Consider the following 23,212-nt stretch of genomic DNA (forward strand, 5'->3'; position numbering starts at 1 on the left):
GGTCATATCCCCTCTATTGACCCTTCCCCTTCCACTTTTGTAGATGGCCGTCGTACCCGAGGACTTCCTGGCCACTGGATTTCCCGTGCTTCTTGAGGACAGACTCAAGAAGTGCCAGTTCACTTGAGCCCCCACCTTCTCCTATCACAAGCACTGGATCGACAACACCAAGAAGGAGTATCACGTGGAGGTAGTCGTGAGGGCGAACGACTCTCCGACAAGCTGGTTCTTTGAAGGACCACAGATGGCGACCCTGCTCCTCGCCGTTGAGACTGCTGCGCTCAAGGCGCTGACTTGCCTTCGGGAACTTCTGCCAGAGATGGCAAGTGAGCCAGCCACTCGCTACCTGCCCTATCGTAAGGAGGGTCATGACGAGAGCAGCGCCCCAGCTCCACCCATGGACGAGGGACTTCCCCTCCATTTCCAGACCTACTTCAGCTTGTGTGCTGACAGCCTGACATAGCACTTGGCCTCAGAGTCGATGGAGCTTCGGAGGGAACTCCATGACACCAAGGAACTCCTCCGCCTAACTCAGACAAAGGCAGACATGATCAAGAAGGATGGTGCACCCCCTGGACAGCCTGTTGTTGCCTATCGAGGTGGGCGACCCCCACAGGTTATGCATGCCAAGGGACCATCTCGGCCACGCCGTATGACGGCGAAGGAATATCGCAACCTCTTCATGATGCCACCGGCGAAGCAGCACCGTGTTCAGATCCTCCACTCCCCCACTCCCTCAAGTGACGAAGAAACTAAGAGAGGTGAAGATGAGGAGGAACACCCAGAGGAGCCAGAATACGCGACCGAGCATTCGACCACTTAGAGTCCGTTCATGACTAGGATAGGCCAGTCCGTAACCCTTAAGGTAGGATAGGTCTTGTACCCCTTATGCGAAGTCAAGTCCATGTAATGTTTCAAATGAAACCATGTTGTGTTGTGTTTGCTTTCAACTTGTTTTGATGGAAGTCGTACTTTCCCTTCGGGAACTTGTAAACGACTACATCCCCCATTCGGTTTTAATGCATGAGTTTGGCCCTTCTGGCCTTTGCTTAACTTAAGATTGTGTCACGCCCACCACCTTACTAGGCATCCCATCTATATTACTTTCCCTCATCTTTCCCAATCATGAGACCTTGACCGCTCCAATAGGATGCCTGTTGTAACATGTACTGGTGCCTCTACTCAGCAGCAAGAAGCCGGAGCAGGAACTAGTCAGGACCAAACCCAAGGACAAGCTCCACCACCACCACCACCTCCAAACATGGACATGGCTCAGCTTCTCCAAGCCTTCCGAGAGGAACACCAAGCCAACACTGCAACCCTCCAGATGATTGCCCAGGCTGTCAACTGCCAGCCGGCGAGGAACGGCAATGGACGTTCCACGTTGGCAGAGTTCAAGAAGCATGCACCACCCACCTTCATCGAGACTGCTGAACCCCTGGATGCAGACCACTGGGTCCACACCATTGAGGATCTGTTGGAACTAGTCGGCTGCACTGAAGACCATGAGAGGGTGGCATATGCTGCCCACTGTCTCGGGGGAACTGCCAGAGCTTGGTGGATGGATTCAAGGTCATGCATGCTGAGCAAAACATCACTTGGAATGACTTCAAGACAAAATTCCGCAAGGCCCATATTCCTTCCGGAATCATGGCCATCAAGAAGCGTGAGTTACAAGCCCTGAGGCAAGGAATACATGCAGAAGTTCAGTGTTCTGTCGAGGTATGCTCCTGAGGATGTCAGCACTGATGCTGCCAAAAGAGAGCGCTTCATGGAAGGCCTTAACCAGACTCTGCAGTACTCGCTTGTTGTGTGTGACTGCCCAACCTTTCCTGATTTGGTGAACAAGACACTCATGCTTGAGGACAAGCGACGTGCTTTGGATGATACCCGTAAGCGCAAGATGATCAGCAAGGGTAGCTCCAGCAACCAGAAGCCTCGCCCGTGGCAGCCAGCCCCGGTCAAGCAAACCTATCAGCAGCCAAGAGCCCCTGCACCCCGCACCAACTATCAACCTCAGCAGTATGCTAACCCCAGGCCAGCTTTCAACAACCCCAATAACAATACCGGCAAGAGCAGCAACCCCAACCAAGTCACTTGCTTTGGATGTGGTCAGGCAGGACACTACTCCAAGTATTGCCCCAATAAGAAGCCCGACGCCCCACGCCCCAATACGCAGAACCAAGGCCAAGGCCATGCGATGCCACCAAGGAACCAAACTCCCCGCAACCCGCCCAACAATGGCAAGGGTCGTGTGAATCATGTCACTGCAGAAGAAGCCCAAGAAGACCCGGACGTCGTGCTGGGTATGTTCCTTGTCAACTCAGCACCTGCAACTGTCTTGTTTGATTCAGGAGCCACACATTCATTTGTCACCCAAAAGTTTGCATTAAAAAGTGGCATGACCCCTACACCCCTGAATAACCCTATGGTGGTACAAACCCCTGGAGCTGAGATGAGAGCCAAGACAAGTTGTAAGGGAGTCGGGATCATCATTAACGGGGTAGATTTCCTAGCAAACCTTAACATCTTAAGATCGCAAGGCTTGGATGTGATCTTAGGAATGGACTGGCTCATCAAGCACCAAGGCTTGTTATATTGTGCCAACCGAACTGTCACTATGACCAATGACCAAGGAGTCGAAGTTAAATTTGCCACCAAATCCTCCTCTGCTCAAGCCACCCAAGTCAACTGTCTGACTAAAGTCGGATTGGAGCAAGTGCCAGTAGTATGCGAATACCCCGATGTCTTTCCTGATGAGCTACCAGGAATGCCTCCTGACCGAGACATTGAGTTCATCATCGAGCTCATACCCGGAGCAGGAACCATCTATAAGAAGCCTTATAGAATGGGATCGAAAGAGTTAGCGGAGTTGAAGAAGCAACTAGAAGAGCAGTTGAGGAAGGGATTTATCCGCCCTAGTGCCTCCCCTTGGGGATCACCTGTTCTGTTTGTGGCAAAGAAGGATGGTACCATCTGCTTGTGCATTGACTATCGCTCCCTCAATGAAGTTGCAATCAAGAACAAGTATCCACTTCCCAAGATTGAAGATCTGTTTGATCAACTCAATGTGGCCAAGGTGTTCTCCAAGATTGACCTCAGATCTGGGTACTACCAACTAAAAATCAGACCCCAAGATATTCTGGAGACGGCATTTGTAACTAGATATGGCCTGTATGAGTGCACGGTCATGTCCTTTGGACTGACCAATGACCCAGCTTACTTCATGTATCTCATGAATAAGGTCTTCATGGAATATCTGGACAAGTTTGTCGTCGTCTTCATCGATGACATTCTTGTCTTCTCGAAGACGGAAGAAGAGCACGAGCAACACTTGAGGATGGTCCTAGACAAGCTTCGAGAGCACCAACTATACGCCAAGTTCAGCAAGTGCAAATTTTGGCTGCATGACATTGGGTTCTTGGGTCATAAATTGACTACCGAAGGGTTGTCAGTGGATCCCACCATGATCCAAGCCGTGACTGAATGGCAAACCCCGAGCAATGTGAAGGAAGTCAGAAGCTTCCTTGGACTCGCGGGATATTACCGCAAGTTCGTTGAAGGATTCTCAAGCATTGCCCGACCCATGACCCAGCTATTGAAGAAGGACAAGAAGTTTGAATGGACGCCGAAGTGCGAAGAAAGCTTCCAGGAGCTGAAGAAGAGATTGACCACCGCCCCAGTTCTGGCCACACCTGATATTCACAAAGAATTTGTGATATATTGTGATGCGTCGAGAACCGGGATTGGAGGTGTTCTTATGCGAGGAAGAGTCGTAGAATATCTGTCCAGACAACTACGTCCTCACGAAGAGAACTAAGCTACTCATGACCTCGAGTTGGCAGCTGTAGTTCATGCCCTGAAAACATGGTGGCATTACCTCCTAGGTAAGCGGTGTGAGATATACACGGATCACAAAAGTCTAAAGTATATTTTCACTCAGAAGGAATTGAACATGAGGCAGAGAAGATGGATAGAATTGATCAAGGATTATGATCTCAGTGTTCAATACCACCCTGGAAAGGCTAATGTGGTAGCAGAGGCATTAAGCAAAAAGGCTCGTTCCTTGAATGCTATGGTTAAGGAAAAGCTACCCGCCTTGTATAAGGAACTTGAAAGCTTTGGATTGGAACTGGTTGCACCAGGATTCTTGGCCAACCTCGAAGTCAAGCCTACGCTGATGTATGATGTTAAGGAAGCCCAGAAGGGACACGAGGGTATTGAAGGCATCAAGAGGAAAATCAAAAGGCAGGAAAGGCCCCAGGATTCTCCGAGGATGAGCAAGGAACTTTGTGGTTTAGGAATCGCATTTGCGTACCAAAGAAGGTTGAGCTCAAGCACTTGATCTTGCAAGAAGCTCATGACACCCCGTATTCCATCCATCCTGGAGGGACCAAGATGTATCAAGACCTGAAAGAAAGATTTTGGTGGCACGGGATGAAAAGAGAGATTGCCACCTATGTTGCAAAGTGTGATGTATGCCAAAGGGTTAATGCTGAATATCAGCGACCTGCTGGATTGCTGCAACCACTCAAGGTCCCCGAGTGGAAATGGAATAAAGTCAGAATGGATTTCATCACTGGACTACCTAGGTCAAACAAGGGGCATGACTTCATCTGGGTCATAGTCGATCATTTGACTAAAGTAGCCCATTTCATTCCTGTCAAGACTAACTATGATGGCAATCAGCTGGCAACCCTTTACATCAACATAATTGTAAGCCTTCATGGTGTTCCTAAGGAGATCATATCCGATTGAGGGACCCAGTTTACCTCTTGTCACGACCTTTGGACTGTCCTGCTTGTGGGAGTAGGCAGGGCCCCTCCATGCCACGCGTAGTTGGATGATGAATCTTCTGTTTAGTACTTCAACATAGTGATTTACTGGTAAGGATTCACTCGTGTCACATCAAGTAAATCTTATTGATTTACTATCTAAATCTTTTTGATTTAATGTCATGTTTTCTTTCTTTTCCTGCAACTTTACGATGCAGGTTTTTCCATGTGACATTCATCATAGAATAAACCGTTTGGTTTTCTCTACGATGGCTATTTTTGCAGGTTTCACTTCTTATGTCGTGTTAGTAATGAAGGCACTATCCATCACTTATATTACTAGAAAAAATTGGATCAGTCTATTGTCTGAGTACAAGCTGAATCCCTATGATGAACTGCAGTTTGGTTTAACAAAAATGCCACAATTAGTCCTTCTCGTGTTTAAAAGAAATGAAGAAAAAGCTGGATCACGGTCACGGATCCTAGTCAAGTTAGAAAGCTGGTCATAGCAGCCTAGACACGATCGCCGCTGTCTTGCACAGATCGAGCACTGGCAGTTGCTCTAGCACTGACAGCGGCAGCAGCTCAGTCTGATCCAGCTGAGTATTAGGCACCGACCGCGTTAGCGGATTAGTCTGATCTATCGGAGGATCGGGCATCGACACCGGCACCTGCTCTGACACCGGCACCAGCTCTACAAGGAGCACCATCTCCGGCAGCATCGGCGGCTTCGGCACCTGCACCAACACTTGCACTTGCATCTGCTCCAGCCCGTGGAGTTGCACCGGCAACAGACTGGGCTGCAGTTCGCACTTCATATACCAAAGTCCTTACAAAAACTGACATGTCTACCTTCTTGGTAAGCATTGGCCGCCCAAGTGCTTCGTTCTTTTTTCTCTCCATGTTGTTCCACATGATTCACTGTGTTGATCTAACTGTTTGGATATGTCTTCTTGTTTGCAAACAGAGAATTCCTAGAGAAACGAGGGAGTCGTTCAACAATCCAGGCGACCACGACCAAGTTTCTCTTACCATGCGTAGCCTTGGTGTGAATGAACCTCCTCAATATACCGTAAGTACAAAGGATGGTCGCATGATGATTGATGCTAAAGGATGGTCAAGGTTCAAATCTAAATCATATCTTGCGGTAGGGGATGATGTCAAAATCGAACTTTCTCGGCAAGGAGAGCTAGTCCAAATCAACTTTGAAATTCTTCAGTAGTAGCACGCAACTGCCGAACTGATCTATCCTCCAAGAGATTTTGATGTAATAATCTGGCATGGTGAAACAAGTGTCATGTGTGTATAAGTAGTATGACAGTATTATTTATCACATGGTATATCGTTGATAGAAGTGCAACTCTGATTGCTGGTTAGGAACTGTCGTTCGATTTCATTCCAACAGCAGATGTGCTTTATTCAATTTTGTGTATTCGCCTTGCGACAACATCTAAAACCAGCGCCGTACCAATCGCTTGCAATAAGAAAACCGCTGAGGTAGAACACATGGTCCCCCAAACATGCAGGGTCGACCTGCGGCCTAAAGTCCAGAAACGTGAGCCTATCTGAGCATTATATTCTCATCTGAACCCCCATAAAAAAGCTGAACCCCCATAATGCCCGTGCATTGCAGAGGGAGTATATTTCTTGGCAAGGTGAGCCTGTGATATAAAAGATTTGTATATTTCTTTACAGAGGGAGTATCTCTCTGTCAAAATATATATTTATGTGTAACTAGTTACTCCTGTCTTTCTACTTCCTTTTGCTGATATGTGGGGCAACCGACAACGGGGTCCACGTGCCATATGCACAAATTAGAGTGCACAACTTCACGGTAGACACACCCCGGTCGTAGCGCCGCAGTAATGCCTAATGAGCCATCCAATCACAACCCCCCCTTTCTAGTTTTAGCAGTAAGCTGGACGGACGAAGAGGCAATATTTCACTGGGCCTGGATCCCCTTCTCCCTCGTCTGCTTGTTCAGAGAAAAACCCCTCTCAACGATTTCACTGGGCCCAAAGTGCGGGGTGCCCAAAGTTCCTTATCATCCTAACATAGAATTTTGAAATGCGCACAATATGTTCCTAGGATCCTCTTTTCTATCTGGGTGGGTGGGGTTTTTTTGAACATGTTGTGTTCTCATATTATTTTTCCTGCAGTGTATTATTTGCTTTGCCAGAACACATGTACTCAAGATGCTCGGCCTTGCCATAACTGAATACACTAGTTTAATGGTCACAGTGAAGACAAGCGATGGATATAAGTTCCGAGTTGGGTTCATGAGCCAAGAAGGTCGCTGCTTTTTTTATGGCCGAACTTGGATAAACTTTCTCAAGTGTTACGGAATGAAAGTTGGCGCACGAATGTTTATGGAAATAGCAGAACCTGGTCTCATCTTCACTACAATCTTCCACCCCGACGTCCTTCCAATTGTTCATCCATGTTAGTTTTGTATCTGGTTCTTGCTTGTTGCCTCGATTACTTCTTAATCCACCTATTCTGTCTAACTAATCACAATTTAACTTTAGAAGTAGCAAGGAATCTCTCACGAAGATGCTACTTCTAACTAATATTTTCTTATAATTGGTGGCACGTGTAATAACTCGGCTATTACTAATGGCACTGAAGTTGACTGGATCGACATCCACAAGTTCCTACACTTTATTGATCGTCTTGAGGTCCTTGTTGGGCATTTCAATGGTGGAAGGCCACGTGGGATATGTGTGCCACTGCTGCACTTGTTGAACATGTCCAACTGTGTCGAGAAACTTATGGTACGAGCTGTTTTCTGTTATATATGTCGTGATCTTCTTGAAACAGGAACTGCCGAGTTCTATTGTTCCTATACAAATGCCTGACCATGGTCGGGTCAGACTTGTGCTTGGTCACAACATGATGTTTATGTCGACCTACTCAATTCCCCTTGGAGGTGAAAAGATACTTATTCATGGGTGGTCTCAAATAATGAAGGCCCATCCATCTTGGAGAATAGGACAGAAGATTATGTTAATGATTTTCCATGGCTCTAAAGCGAATATCCTGTTTATTGACCACGTTGCGAGATGAAGCCGGTTTCAGAAGGTTGTGGATGCGCTGGGTGGCGCCTGGGCCTTGTCCTGTGGCTTGGCGGCCTCACGCTTGGTTAACTGTAGGCAAAGTAGCATTGTTCGAGGCGTGCTTTGTACGGTTGACCCTGTATAAGTACTCATACTATTTTCAGCTTTGGTTGTTAAGTGCCCCTACTGGTTTCAGTTAAGGTTCTTAAGTACTCCTGCTGCTTTTACAGTCTGTCGTGTTTCTTCAGTCCTGTCTTCCTCTAGCCGCCAAAACCAAACCAACGCTAGCGGGGCCGCCTGCTTCCGCCTCCCACGGCTGGCTGCGCCTTAGTGCATGCATCGCCGCCCCACCGTCTCAAAAATCGTTAACACCGACGTCCTCCGCGCGCTTTGGTGCGCTCGCCGCGACGCTGCCCTCTCGTGTTGTCAACATGGTCAACAAACAACAGGAATCGGCAAAAGTACATGGAGAGGATGACAGTAGGGGCCCACCATGTCAGCGTATGGAAAAATAAAATGCTTCCTCCTAGTGTTTTCCTGACATCTGGGACCCACGACATTGGGAGCGTATATAGTCGATAGACAAGAGAACAGCACAAGATCGGCTGACACCTGGGACGTAGCTACTCGAGCAATAATTTTTTTGTTTGGTATTGTTGAGACGGAGTAGGGTTTGAATTGGGTTGTGGCCCATCTAGCCCAGGCTTATATTTTATGTTCACCATGTGACCAGCCCAGCTATTTTTTTCTTTGTGAAAATGAGCCCAGTTTATTTTTTCTGAAGAATACCCAATCCAGGCCTACTTATTTTTCTACGCCCTGATGGGCTTCAACTCTTTCAAGATGCCTGCAAATCTTGAAAGTAATATGAAATGGGTTGTAAATATAAAAACAGATGACAAATTGGCAATTACTTTATAATTTCTGAATTTTTTCGCATTTTGCTCGACATTTCAGTATTAAAAATAGTTTGGAACCCACAGAAATATGCGACATTGGCCCTGGCCAACCAAAAAAACGACTACAATAAATTGCATAAGAAGTTACCATGAGCTATATATAAATTATTAAAAAGAAGAGGGAGTGGTCTCACTTCTGGGCTAGTTTAGTGGACTTGTGTGCAAGATTTTTTTAGTTATTATATACGTCAACAAACGATTCTAGCAGACATAACCGTTGGATGACAATCCAATGGCCGTCGTGTTTCTTCAATCTCTGATCTTCTTGCTCCAGCCGCCAAAGCAGCGCCGGCGGGACCGCCTACTCCCGCCTTCCGTGGCCAGCTGTGCTACCGCACAGGCCTCAGCGCCTCCTACTACTCCCACCGCTAGCCAGGGCATCCCTCTACTCACCCACACCCCCTATTATTCTGCGGCGACGGCAGCCTCACACCGCAGCCGAACTGGTGAACCCTCGTACTCCTCTCCGCGTGGGCTTCCACTGTCGCATCTTCCCCGGCTCCGCGTCGTCCCCTTCCTAGGACTCGCCGTCATCCACCACCGTGGTGCTCTCGGCGCGGCGTGGTCAACGTGGTCAACGACTGACTTCCATCGGAAGAGTACTGTACGTGAAGAGGCTGACAGCTGGGTCCACAGCAGCCGCAAGGAAATGCCTCCTTATTACGCAGAAAATAATTATTCCTCCACCTGACAGCAGGGACCCACCGAACGAGCCAGCAGTATTTCGCAAAAAACGTTTCCCCCTGAATGCTGGGACCCATAGGATGGGGCATTGTATTTCATGAAAAAACATTCACCCCGCTGTCAGCTCGAACCAACCGAAAGTGCCTCCTTATTACGCACAAAGAAATGAATACCCCCTGCTACCTGGGAGCCATCTTGGTGGGAAGCTCACTTGTGGGCCTACTAAGTTGACTGGGACGGATGACAATGTCAACTTTAGTCAATATATGAACGATTCTAGCTCCAGTGACCATATGATGTCCATCCAACGGCCGTAGTGCTTCTTCAACCTCTGGTCTTCTTGTTCCAGCAGCCCAAAGAAGCGCTGGTCGTGCCGCCTATCCTGCCGCTCGTGGCCGGCTGTGATGCCGTGGAGGCCTCACCGCCCCTACTACTCCCACCACTGGCAAGGCCATCCCTCTACGCACACACACCCCTTGTTATTCTATGGCGACGGCAGCCTCACACCGCAGCCGAACGAGTGAACCCTCATACTCCTCTACGCGTGGGCATCCACTGCCGTGTCTTCCCCGGCTCCGCGTCGTCCCCTTCCTAGGCCTCGGCGTCGTCCACCGCCCTGGTGCTCTCGGCGCGGCGTGGGCAACGTGGTCAAGGAATGGCGTCCATCGGACGTGGATTGTACGTGGAGAGGCTGACAGCTGGGTCCACGACCGCAGCAAGGAAGTGCCTCCTTATTATGCACAAAATAATTATTCCTCCACCTGATAGCAGGGACCCACCAGACGGGCCACCGTATTTTGCGAGAAAAACATTTCCGCTGACTGCTGGGACCCACCAGCTACATCTTCGCACGCAAGGAAGTGCATCCGAAAAAACGATTCGCCCCCTGACTGTTGGGACCCACCAGCTACATCTTCACACGCAAGGAAGTGCGTCCGAAACAACGATTCACCCCCCTGACTGCTGGGACCAATCAGCTACATCTTCACACACAAGGAAGTGCGTCCGGGCAAAAAAAATGATTCCCCCTGACTGCTGGGACCCAGCAGCTACATCTCCGCACACAAGGAAATGCGTCCGGGCAAAAAAACAAAACAATTTGCCCCCCTAACTGCTGGGACCCACCAGCTACATCTTCGCAGGCAAGGAAGTGCCTGACAGTCTGGACCCACATGGTCGAAGCGTACGTAGCATTGTCATTCTGGTCGCGAACGTGTATGTACATATATACTGGTCGATGTAGAGGCATGCACGTGTCGTAGTAGAGGCGCGTACGTGTCGTAGTAGAGGCGCGCACGTAGCATGTACACGTACATACAACAGCCAAGGTGCAAGAAAGAAAATACGGCCATGTACGTACATATGGTTAGGGTCTCGAACGCCTACTCGCGCATACGTACGGCCAGGGCTCGTGTACATGGCTGGGTCGGAACGGAGACAACATCGTCGTCGTGTTCATAGGGAGGCAACGGAATGTGTCGTGTTCATGGGGAGGCAACGGAATGCGTCGTGTTCATGGGGAGGCAACAGAATGCGTCGTGTTCATGGGGAGGCAACGGAATGCGTCGTGTTCATCGGGAGGCAACAGAACGTGTGGGAGCCAACCGGCTGGGTCGGAACGGAATGCGTGGTCGTGTTCATCGAGAGGGCTTGGACGGAACAAGCGATGGAAACGAGGCCTGGTGTACTGCAGAACGGAGGAAACGGACCTCCTATGGTCGAAACGGGGGTCCTGTTGATCGGGAGGGGTGTGGCGTACCGCAAAACGGAGAAAACGGACCTCCTACGGTCGAAACGGGGGTCCTGTTGATCGGGAGGGGTGTGGCGTGCCGCAAAACGGACGAAACTGACTTGTGTTGGAGCGCTACGGTCGAAATGGGGGTCCTGTTCATCAGGAGGGGTGTGGCGTACTGCAAAACAGGACTCCACGGGATACTGCTCATCTCCACCATCGACCTCCTCCAGCCTCCACGAGCTCTTGTTCATCCAGCCTCCACCGCGCGCTACTCCACCGGCTACTATTCAACCACCCCTCCACGGGCACCGCTCCACCATCTACTGTTCATCCAGCCCTCCACACCACGGGGTCCTGTTCAACCACCCCTCCACGGGCACCCCTCCATCGTCTACTGTTCATCCAGCCCTCCACCACACAATGGGGTCCTATTCATCCATAGGCAACACCACCGCTCACTGTTCATCCAACCCCCCCCCCCCCCCCCCCGCAACGCTCACTGTTCATCCTAGAGGCAGCATCGATCGGCTTCAGTTAGCAGCAGTAGCGAAGGAATCGCTCGACCGGGTTCAGTTAACATCCATCGATCGATCGCTCGGGTTCACTAACGCGTAGCCTGCAGTGCAATCGCTCGGGTTCAGTTAGAGCCCAACGCCTTGCTCGGGTTCAGTTAGAGCCAATGCCTCGCGCATACGCGCATACGTGTACGAGAGAAACGTGCATCGCTCGGCCCCCGACCTCCCACCGTAACCGGGAACTCCCCGAAATTTTCCTCCCCCTCACTTCTACCATGGTTTTTTTCTGTCATGGACGGCCCAAAGAATGTCATGCAACTGCGTCTCTGGCCTGCCCAGGACGAAAAGCCCATTTTCTGTCATGATTTTTTTTCATAGAAGTAGGAGCCCACCATATCTATGATGATACTGGGTTTTGTCACAATTATCGTCATAGAAGTGTCATATGTATGACAGAAAAAAAATTCATTCGGCCCAAAATGTCACGGATGTGTCTTTTTTTGTAGTGCAAGGGGCAAGCGCAGGCGCGGAGTCCCAAGGAATCAAGCAAAGGTCTCCATATTGGTGCAACAACACCAAGATCGTCAGGGCGACAGGACGGAGGTCATCGCGGAGCCCACTACAACATCACCACCAGAGTCTTTGCAAGCGAAGACTACTTTTGTCAGGATAACTTGTACTAGTTGCCCCCTTTGAATTTGGCCGTCGTAGGATCCCTTCCCGCCTACATTTGGGAAGAGGACAACGGACACTATAAATAGGACTTAGCCACCACCGTAGAACGGGCGGATCATTCAGACCATCCTCTCACCCACCAGCTCATCGAGCTCAACAACACCTCACCTCCTGAGGCTGTTCCACCAGTGTACTAGTTCCTCCTCAGCCCCTAGAGGAACTCCACCACAAAGATGGAGTAGGGTATTACACCGCAAGGTGGCCCGAACCAGGATAAACTGATGTGTCTCTTGTCCCTTGGGTTCATCAAGTTAGGCTGTGGAATCGTCGGGACGGAAGGTTGTGGAGCAGGAGTTCTTCATATGCACCCCAGTGTTCGAACCTCTCAACGGTTTGTCGAGCCCTGAATCCGACATTTGGGGCCCCGGGTAGGGGTGCATCGAAGCTTATCTTCTATTGGTCGACTCGCCGCCGCCCCACTGTCCCCATGGTAGATGCTCGTCGAGCCCGCGCTGAGCGTCGGGTGCTCTCGCCGCGCGCGTCGCCTAGACAGCGCCCGTCGGTGGGCCTCCCCGCCTGTAACGCCCCGGATACAACTTTCCATATTTGTAACTCCGACTCTTGGTTTTCCCGGAGATGCGTTATGAGATTCCCTTCGTGGTTGGGGTTCTGTCTTTGTTTTGGTTTTTTTTATGTCATGCATTTCATATCATGTCATCATGTGCGTCGCATTTGCATTCGTCTTCGTCTCATGCATCCGAGCATTTTCCCCGTTGTCCGTTTCGCAATCCTACACTCCCACATGTACCGGTGTACCCCTCTTGTCTCTTTTTGTGAGCGGGTGTTAAAAGTTCTCGGAATGGACCGAGATTTGCCAAGTGGCCTTGGTACACTACCGGTAGACCGCCTATGAAATTTCGTTCCATTTGAAGGCCGTTTGATACTCCAACGGTTAATCGGGTAACCACAAAAGCCTCTTGTGTGTTGCGGCCCAACACCCCTCCATAATGGCCCAATAACCCATGTAAACCACTTCCATGTCCTCCGTCGTCGGATCACCATCGTGTGGGCGAAAACCGCACCTCATTTGGACACTCCTACCTCCATCTACCTATAAATATGTGACCCCCTCCGATTTTCGCGGATGAAACCCTAACTTCCTTCCACCTCGCGCCGCCGGACAGATCTTCCCGCGCCCAGACATGTCCACCATCTCCTTCTCCTAACCGGAGGCTGCCATGTCACCACCGTCGACCCTCTCTCTCCTCCACGCCGCTGGACCCGCGGGGCCCATCACCGGCCCGCCCCGCTCCGCCGCCCGTTGCTCCATGCGCTATCGCCTGCTCGCCGGAGTCAGACCTCGCCGGAGGCCGCAACTCCGCCGCCTCGCCGTGGCATCTCCCCACCGTCCACCGCTCTCCGTTGCGCGCCACTCGTCGCCGCCCCGTGCACCATGCCCCGCCACCCCATGCGTCGTGCCCCGCCACCTGCGCCGCCACTCGCCTCCACAGCTCGCCGCCGCCCGCGCCCTTCGCTGGAGACCCGCGCCGCTGGCTCGGCTTCCGCGCTCCTCCGCCGGAGCCGCACCTTGTGCTTCCCCTCGTTGCCGGTTGCCATGCCGCCTCGCCGTGGATCAGGTCGGGCCGGACCGGATCCGGCCACCCTCTCCCTCCTCCGCCCTCTCTGGCAATCGCCAGAACCCTAGGGTTCGCCGGAGCCGGCGTTGAACCGGATCGGGATGAGATCCACCAATCCCTCGTTCCAAATGCGCCCCCGTCCCCGGGTCTCTCCATCCCGCACCGCTCCGTCCCGATTCTCTGAGGTTGAAATATTTCTGAGTCCCGAATCTGTGACATTTTCATGCCCGGTTCATTGCCTCATATCTCCATGACCGTAGCTCCGTTTCATGCATATGATATATCAAAATGTTCATTGTGAGATTCTCTTCATTTAATTCCATTGCGGAATTCTTGTTTGAGTTCATCTTGATGCCCTAATCATTGATGCAACAATGCTATAAAATGTTTCCTGCTGTTACTTACCATACCATGGTGTTTTGTCATTTTTTTCACATTTGATGTGTGTTTCATATGGGAATGAGCTCTACATGTGTTTTGAACTATGCCATGCCATCTTTACAGAGGTGCTTGTCTTGCATTTTTGTGATCAATATGGTGACTAGCACAGGCATGCAAACTAGGCTTCGTGATATTGCTGTTTTCCGGGACTTAGGTTTTTGCTAAGTCTTTTGCCTACTGTTATATTGATGCCATGTAAACTTGATGCTACAGTGAGATACATGCTTATTTTGAGATACATTAGTAAAGGTGTTTTGAACATATGGTCATTCTCTATCCATCCATTCCCATGTTTGCGATTATGGAGTGCCCTAGCATGTCCTATTTTTGCTCTACTTTTGCTACAAAATGTTCCTGGCAGAATGTTAACATGTTAATCAATATTGCAATGGTTGTTGCTAGTGATCCATGCATGATATGAACTTGCTCTTGCCATGGTTAGCTTCATGAACATGTCATCTTGCTGTTGATATGCTTAGATTGTCATTCAATGCTTTGTTGTGAGTGGTTTGAGCTCGGAAAGTTGCCTTCATAAGTCTGAAACTGTTAATAAATCTTGCTATGTTTACATGGGTGCCGTCATATCTTCTGTGCCTTTTTGGCTCATGATCAGTAAGGGACTTTTGATCTATGGATTTAGTAGAATCAAGCCATGCCATTGTTGGCTATGATATGTTCCTGTAGTATGTTGTTTGCTTGCTCTAAACATGGCTTCCTGATGTTATGTCTGGCATGTTAGTAATTTCTCCAAGTCTGTGAAGTTGATATCATTTGCACTTTTGCCATGCTTGTTTGAACCTGCTCTTGTGTGATTTAGCCGTAGCTCGATGTTCATGTTTTGTCAAGCATCTTGTGTACATCACTGCCATATCTTTTGTTGCTATGTTGGAGTGCAGTAGCTTAGTTTATTGTTGCATTCTAGATGGCATAGTGATGTTAATTACGGTTTTGCACCATCCTTGTTATGCTTGCCATTTGCAAACCGTGCATCCGTTTCCGGTAATCTTTATATCGATTTCACCCAAAATCATCTCATCTCTCTAGAGGCATACTTGGTTTGCCAATTTGATGCCTTGATCATTCTTTTCCTTCCAGAGCTCGCATATTCATTGCATATCACATCTCGCATATCATGCCATGTTTTGCATCATGTTGCTTGTGCATTGCACCGTGATTGATTGTTGGTCCTTTGCTTGTGTTATTGCTTTGGGTAGAGCCGGGAGATGAGTACATGACCAAGGAACCTGTTGAGAACGCTTACGAGGATCAAGCTTTCGACAATTCTGAGAACTTTGCAGGCAAGATGACCATACCCTGGAAATCACTTCTATCTTTGCTTGCTAGTTGTTCGTGTTGAGGATTGTAGCAGAAATTTAAAATTTTCTACGCATCACCAAGATCAATCTATGGAGTAATCTAGCAACGAGGGGAAGGAGAGTGCATCTACATACCCTTGTAGATCGCTAAGCGGAAGCGTTCAAGTGAACGGGGTTGATGGAGTCGTACTCGTCGTGATCCAAATCACCGATGATCCTAGCGCCGAACGGACGGCACCTCCGCGTTCAACACACGTACGGAACGGAGACGTCTCCCACGCCTTGATCCAGCAAGGAGGAGGGAGAGGTTGAGGAAGAGAGTCCAACAGCAGCACGACGGCGTGGTGGTGATGGAGTGGCAGTTCTCCGGCAGGGCTTCGCCAAGCTCACGCGGAGGAGGAGAGGTATTGGAGGGGAGGGGCTGCGCCAGGTTCAAGGGTGTGGCCGCCCTCCCACCCCTCCACTATTTATAGGTGGGGAGAGAGGGGGCCGGCCCCCCTAGATCCCATCTAGGGTTGGGGGCGGCGGCCAAGGGGGGGAGGAGTGCTTCCCAAGTCAAGTGGAGGCCCTCCCCCTTAGGGTTTCCCCTCTCCCATGCGCATGGGCCTTGGGGAGGCTGGTGCCCTTGGCCCATTAAGGTTAGGGCGCCCCCCTACAGCCCATGCTGCTGTATTGGACGTGGTGGAACATTTTCCGGACCTCCGGACCCCTCCGGAATCCTCCGGAACCTTCCGGAAGCTTCCCGGTACAATACCGGAAAAAACCGAACTTTTCCCGGAACCCGAACAAGAACTTTCCATATATAAATCTTTACCTCCGGACCATTCCGGAACTCCTCGTGACGTCCGGGATCTCATCCGGGACTCCGAACAACATTTGGTAATCACATACAAGTCTTCCTAATAACCCTAGCGTCATCGAACCTTAAGTGTGTAGACCCTACGGGTTCGGGAACCATGCAGACATGACCGAGACAACTCTCCGGCCAATAACCAACAGCGGGATCTGGATACCCATGTTGGCTCCCACATGTTCCACGATGATCTCATCGGATGAACCACGATGTCGAGGATTCAATCAATCCCGTATTCAATTCCCTTTGTCCAGCGGTATTGTACTTGCCCGAGATTCGATCGTCGGTATCCCGATACCTTGTTCAATCTCGTTACCGGCAAGTCTCTTTACTCGTTCCGTAACACATCATCCCGTGATCAACTCCTTGGTCACATTGTGCACATTATGATGATGTCCTACCGAGTGGGCCCAGAGATACCTCTCCGTTACACGGAGTGACAAATCCCAGTCTCGATTCGTGCCAACCCAACAGACACTTTCGGAGATACCTGTAGTGAACCTTTATAGCCACCCAGTTACGTTGTGACGTTTGGCACACCCAAAGCACTCCTACGGTATCCGGGAGTTGCACAATCTCATGGTCTAAGGAAATGATACTTGACATTAGAAAAGCTTTAGCATACGAACTACACGATCTTTGTGCTAGGCTTAGGATTGGGTCTTGTCCATCACATCATTCTCCTAATGATGTGATCCCGTTATCAACGACATCCAATGTCCATGGTCAGGAAACCGTAACCATCTATTGATCAACGAGCTAGTCAACTAGAGGCTTACTAGGGACATGGTGTTGTCTATGTATCCACACATGTATCTGAGTTTCCTATCAATACAATTCTAGCATGGATAATAAACGATTATCATGAACAATGAAATATAATAATAACCAATTTATTATTGCCTCTAGGGCATATTTCCAACAGTCTCCCACTTGCACTAGAGTCAATAATCTAGTTCACATCGCCATGTGATTAACACTCACAGGTCACATCGCCATGTGACCAACATCCAAGAGTCTACTAGACTCAATGATCTAGTTCACATCACTATGTGATAAACACTCAAAGAGTTCTGGGTTTGATCATGTTATGCTTGTGAGAGAGGTTGTAGTCAACGGGTCTTGCCATATTCAGATCCCTATGTATTTCGCAAAACTTTATATCGTAGATGCTGCTACCACGTTCCACTTGGAGCTATTCCAAATTATTGCTCCATTATACGTATCCGGTATCTCTACTCAGAGCTATCCGGATAGGTGTTAAGCTTGCATCGACGTAACTCTTTATGTCGAACTCTTTATCACCTCCATAACCGAGAAACATTTCCTTATTCCTCTAAGGATAATTTTGACTGCTATCTGGTGATCCACTCCTAGATCACCTTTGTACCCTCTTGCCAGACATGTGGCAAGGCACACATTAGGTGCGGTACTTCAGCATGGCATACCGTATAGAGCCTATGACAAGAGCATAGGGGACGACCTTCGTCCTTCTTCTTTCTTCTGCCGTGGTCAAGCTTTGAGTCTTACTCAACTTCACACCTTACAACTCAGGTAAGAACCCCTTCTTTGACTGATCTATTTTGAACTCCTTCAAAAACATGTCAAGGTGTGCGTTCTTTGAAAGTATCATCAGGCGTTTTGATCTATCTCTATAGATCTTGATGCCCAATATGTAAGCAGCTTTATCCAGGTCTTCCTTTGAAAAACACTCTTCAAACAACCGTTTATGCTTTCCAGAAATTCTACATCATTTCGAATCAACAATATGTCATCCACATATACTTATCAGAAATGTTGTAGTGCTCCCACTCACTTTCTTGTAAATACAAGTTTCTAGCAAACATTGTATAAACCTAAAAGCTTTGATCACTCCATCAAAACATATATTCCGATTCCGAGATGCTTGCTCTAGTCCATAGAAGGATTGCTGGAGCCAGCATACCTTTTAGCATCCTTAGGATCGACAAAACCTTTTATTGTATCACATACAACTTTTCTTACGAAAACTGGTAAGAAAACTTGTTTTGACATCCATCTGTAAGATTTCATAATCGAAAAATACAGCTAATGCTAACATGATTCCGACGGACTTAAGCATCGCTACGGGTGAGAAATTCTCATCGTAGTCAACTCCTTGAACTTGTGAAAAGACTCTTTCCCACAAGTCGAGCTTCATAGACGGTAACATTACCGCCCACGTCCGTCTTCTTCTTAAAGATCCATTTATCTCAATGGCTTGCCGATCATCGGGCAAGTCCACCAAAGTCCATACTTTGTTCTGATATATGGATCCTATCTCGGATTTCATGGCTTCTAACCATTTGTCGGAATACGGGCCCACCATCGCTTCTCCATAGCTCGTAGGTTCATTGTTGTCTAACAACATGATATCTAAGACAGGATTACCGTACCACTTAGGAGTAGTACATATCCTTGTCGACCTACGAGGTTCGATAGCAACTTGATCCGAAGCTTCATGATCACTATCATTAACTTCCTCTTCAACAGACGTAGGAGCCACAGAAAACATCTTTCTGTGTTGCATCACTCTCTGGTTGAAGTAAAGGTTCGACAACCTCATCAAGTTCTATCTTCCTCCCACTCAATTCTTTCGAGAGAAACTCCTTCTCGAGAAAGGACCCGTTCTTAGCGACAAACAATTTGCCCTCGGATCTGAGATAGAAGGTATACCCAACTGTCACCTTTGGGTATCCTATGAAGATGTGTTTGTCCGCTTTGGGTTCGAGCTTCTCCGGCTGAAGCCTTAAGCATCGCAGCCCCAAACATTAAGAAACGACAACTTTGGTTTCTTGCCAAACCAATGTTCATACGGCGTCGTCTCAACGGACTTAGATGGTGTCCTATCTAAAGTGAATGCAGCTGTCTCTAACGCATAACCTCAAAATGAAAACGGTAGATCGGTAAGAGACATCATAGATCGCACCATATCTCATAAGGTTCGATTACGACGTCCGGACACACCATTACCCTGTGGTGTTCCAGGTGGCTTCAACTGTGAAACAATTCCACAATGTCTTAAGTGTTTGCCAAACTCATAACTCAGAAATTCTCATTGATCAGATCGTAGGAATTTGATCTTCTTGTTATGATGATTCTTAACTTCACTCTGAAATCGCTTGAACTTTTCAAACGTTTCAGACTTGTGCTTCATTAAGTAAATATACCTATATCTACTCAAATCGTCAGTGAAGATGAGAAAATAGCGATATCCACCGCACGCTTCAATTCTCATTGGATCACACGCATCAGCATGTATGATTTCCAACAAGTCACTTGCCCGTTTCATTGTACCTGAAAACGGGGTCTTAGTCATCCTGCCCATGAGGCATGGCTCGCATGTGTCAAGCGATTCAAAATCAAGTGACTCCAAACATCCATCGACATGGAGTTTCTTCATGCATCTTACGCCAATATGACCTAAGCGGCAGTGCCACAAGAAAGTGGTACTATCATTATTAACTCTACATCTTTTGGCGTGAACATGTGTATTACCACGACCGAGATTCAATGAACCATTCACATAGGGTGCATGACCATGAAAGGTATTATTCATGTAAACAGAATAACCATTATTCTCTAACTTAAATGAATAACCGTATTGCAATGAACATGATCTAATCATATTCATGCTCAACGTAGACACCTGATAACATTTATCTAGGTTCAATACTAATCCCGAAGGCAGATGGAGCGTGCGATGGTGATCTCATCAACTTTGGAAACACTTCCAACACACATCGTCACCTCGCCCTTAGCCAGTCTCCGTTTAGTCCGTAGCTTTTGCTTCAAGTCACCAATAATAGCAACTGAACCGGTATCCAATACCCAGGTGCTACCAGGAGTACTAGTGAGGTACACATTAATAACACGTATATACTTTGTTGAAGTTGCCAGCCTTCTTATCTACCATGCATTTGGGGTAATTCCGCTACCAGTGACCGTTCCCCTTACAATAGAAGCACTTAGTCTCGGGTTTGGGTTCAACCTTGGGTTCCTTCACTGGAGCGGCAACTGGTTTGCCATCCATGAAGTTTCCCTTCTAGCCCTTGCCCTTCTTGAAACCAGTGGTCTTGTTAAACCATCAACACTTGATGCTCCTTCTTGATTTCTACCTTTTGCGGTCTTAAGCACCGCGAACAGCTCCGGGATCAACTCCATCCCTTGCATGTCATAGTTCATCACGAAGATCTAGTAGCTTAGTGATAGTGGCTAGAGAACTCTATCAATCACTATCTTATCTGGAAGTTTAACTCCCACTTGATTTAAGTGATTGTAGCACCCAGACATTCTGAGCACATGCTCACTAGCTGAGCTATTCTCCTCCATCTTGTTGGCAAAAGAACTTGTCAGAGGTCTCACACCTCTCAACACGGGCATGAGCCTGAAATCCCAATTTCAGCTCTTGGAACATCTCATATGTTCTATGGCGTTCAAAACGTCATTGGAATCCCGATTCTAAGCCGTAAAGTATGGTGCACTAAACTATCAAGTAGTCATCAGGATGTGTCTGTCAGGTGTTCACAACATCCACAGACGACGTTGTAGGGGTTTGCACATCGAGCGGTGCATCAAAGACGTAAGCCTTCTGTGTAGCAGTGAGGACACTCCTCGGACTACGGACCTAGTCCGCATCATTGCTTACAATATCTTTCAACTTAATCTTTCTCTAGGAACGTATTGAAACAGGGAGCTACAACGTGAGCTATTTATCTACAACATATTTGCAAAGACAATTTAGACTATGTTCATGATAATTGAGTTCATCTAATCAAATTATTTAATGAACTCCCACTCAGATAGACATCCCTCTAGTCATCTAAGTGAAACATGATCCGAATCGACTAGGCCGTGTCCGATCATCACGTGAGACGGACTAGTCATCAACGGTGAACATCTCATGTTGATCGTATCTTCTATACGACTCATGTTCGACCTTTCGGTCTTCCGTGTTCCGAGGCCATGTCTGTACATGCTAGGCTCGTCAAGTCAACCTAAGTGTTTCGCATGTGTCCCGAGGCCATGTCTGTACATGCTAGGCTCGTCAACACCCGTTGTATTCGAACGTTAGAATCTATCACACCCGATCATCACGTGGTGCTTCGAAACAACGAACCTTCGCAACGGTGCACAGTTAGGGGGAACACTTTTCTTGAAATTTTAGTGAGGGATCATCTTATTTAAGCTACCGTCGTTCTAAGCAAATAAGATGTAAAACATGATAAACATCACATGCAATCAAATAGTGACATGATATGGCCAATATCATTTTGCTCCTTTTGATCTCCATCTTCGGGGCTCCATGATCATCGTTGTCACCGGCATGACACCATGATCTCCATCATCATGATCTCCATCATCGTGTCTTCTTGAAGTTGTCTCGTCATCTATTACTTCTACTACTATGGCTAACGCTTTAGCAATAAAGTAAAGTAATTACATGACGTTTATGTTGACACGCAGGTCATAAATAAATTAAGACAACTCCTATGGCTCCTGCCGGTTGTCATACTCATCGACATGCAAGTCGTGATTCCTATTACAAGAACATGATCAATCTCATACATCACATATATCATTCATCACATCCTTTTGGCCATATCACATCACAAGGCATATGCTGCAAAAACAAGTTAGACGTCCTCTAATTGTTGTTGCAAGTTTTTACGTGGCTGCTATAGGTTTCTAGCAAGAACGTTTCTTACCTACGCCAAAACCACAACGTGATATGCCAATTTCTATTTACCCTTCATAAGGACCCTTTTCATCGAATCCGATCCGACTAAAGTGGGAGAGACAGACACCCGCTAGCCACCTTATGCAACTAGTGCATGTCAGTCGGTGGAACCAGTCTCACGTAAGAGTACGTGTAAGGTCGGTCCGGGCCGCTTCATCCCACGATGCCGCCGAATCAAGATAAGACTAGTAACGGCAAGTAAATTGACAATATCGACGCCCACAACTGCTTTGTGTTCTACTCGTGCATAGAAACTACGCATAGACCTAGCTCATGATGCCACTGTTGGGGATCGTAGCAGAAATTTAAAATTTTCTACGCATCACCAAGATCAATCTATGGAGTAATCTAGCAACGAGGGGAAGGAGAGTGCATCTACATACCCTTGTAGATCGCTAAGCGGAAGCGTTCAAGTGAACGGGGTTGATGGAGTCGTACTCGTCGTGATCCAAATCACCGATGATCCTAGCGCCGAACGGACGGCACCTCCGCGTTCAACACACGTACGGAACGGAGACGTCTCCCACGCCTTGATCCAGCAAGGAGGAGGGAGAGGTTGAGGAAGAGAGTCCAACAGCAGCACGACGGCGTGGTGGTGATGGAGTGGCAGTTCTCCGGCAGGGCTTCGCCAAGCTCACGCGGAGGAGGAGAGGTATTGGAGGGGAGGGGCTGCGCCAGGTTCAAGGGTGTGGCCGCCCTCCCACCCCTCCACTATTTATAGGTGGGGAGAGAGGGGGCCGGCCCCCCTAGATCCCATCTAGGGTTGGGGGCGGCGGCCAAGGGGGGAGGAGTGCCTCCCAAGTCAAGT

Source organism: Triticum aestivum, chromosome 4A, assembly GCF_018294505.1.
Source record: "Triticum aestivum cultivar Chinese Spring chromosome 4A, IWGSC CS RefSeq v2.1, whole genome shotgun sequence".
NCBI classification, from domain to species: domain Eukaryota; kingdom Viridiplantae; phylum Streptophyta; class Magnoliopsida; order Poales; family Poaceae; genus Triticum; species Triticum aestivum.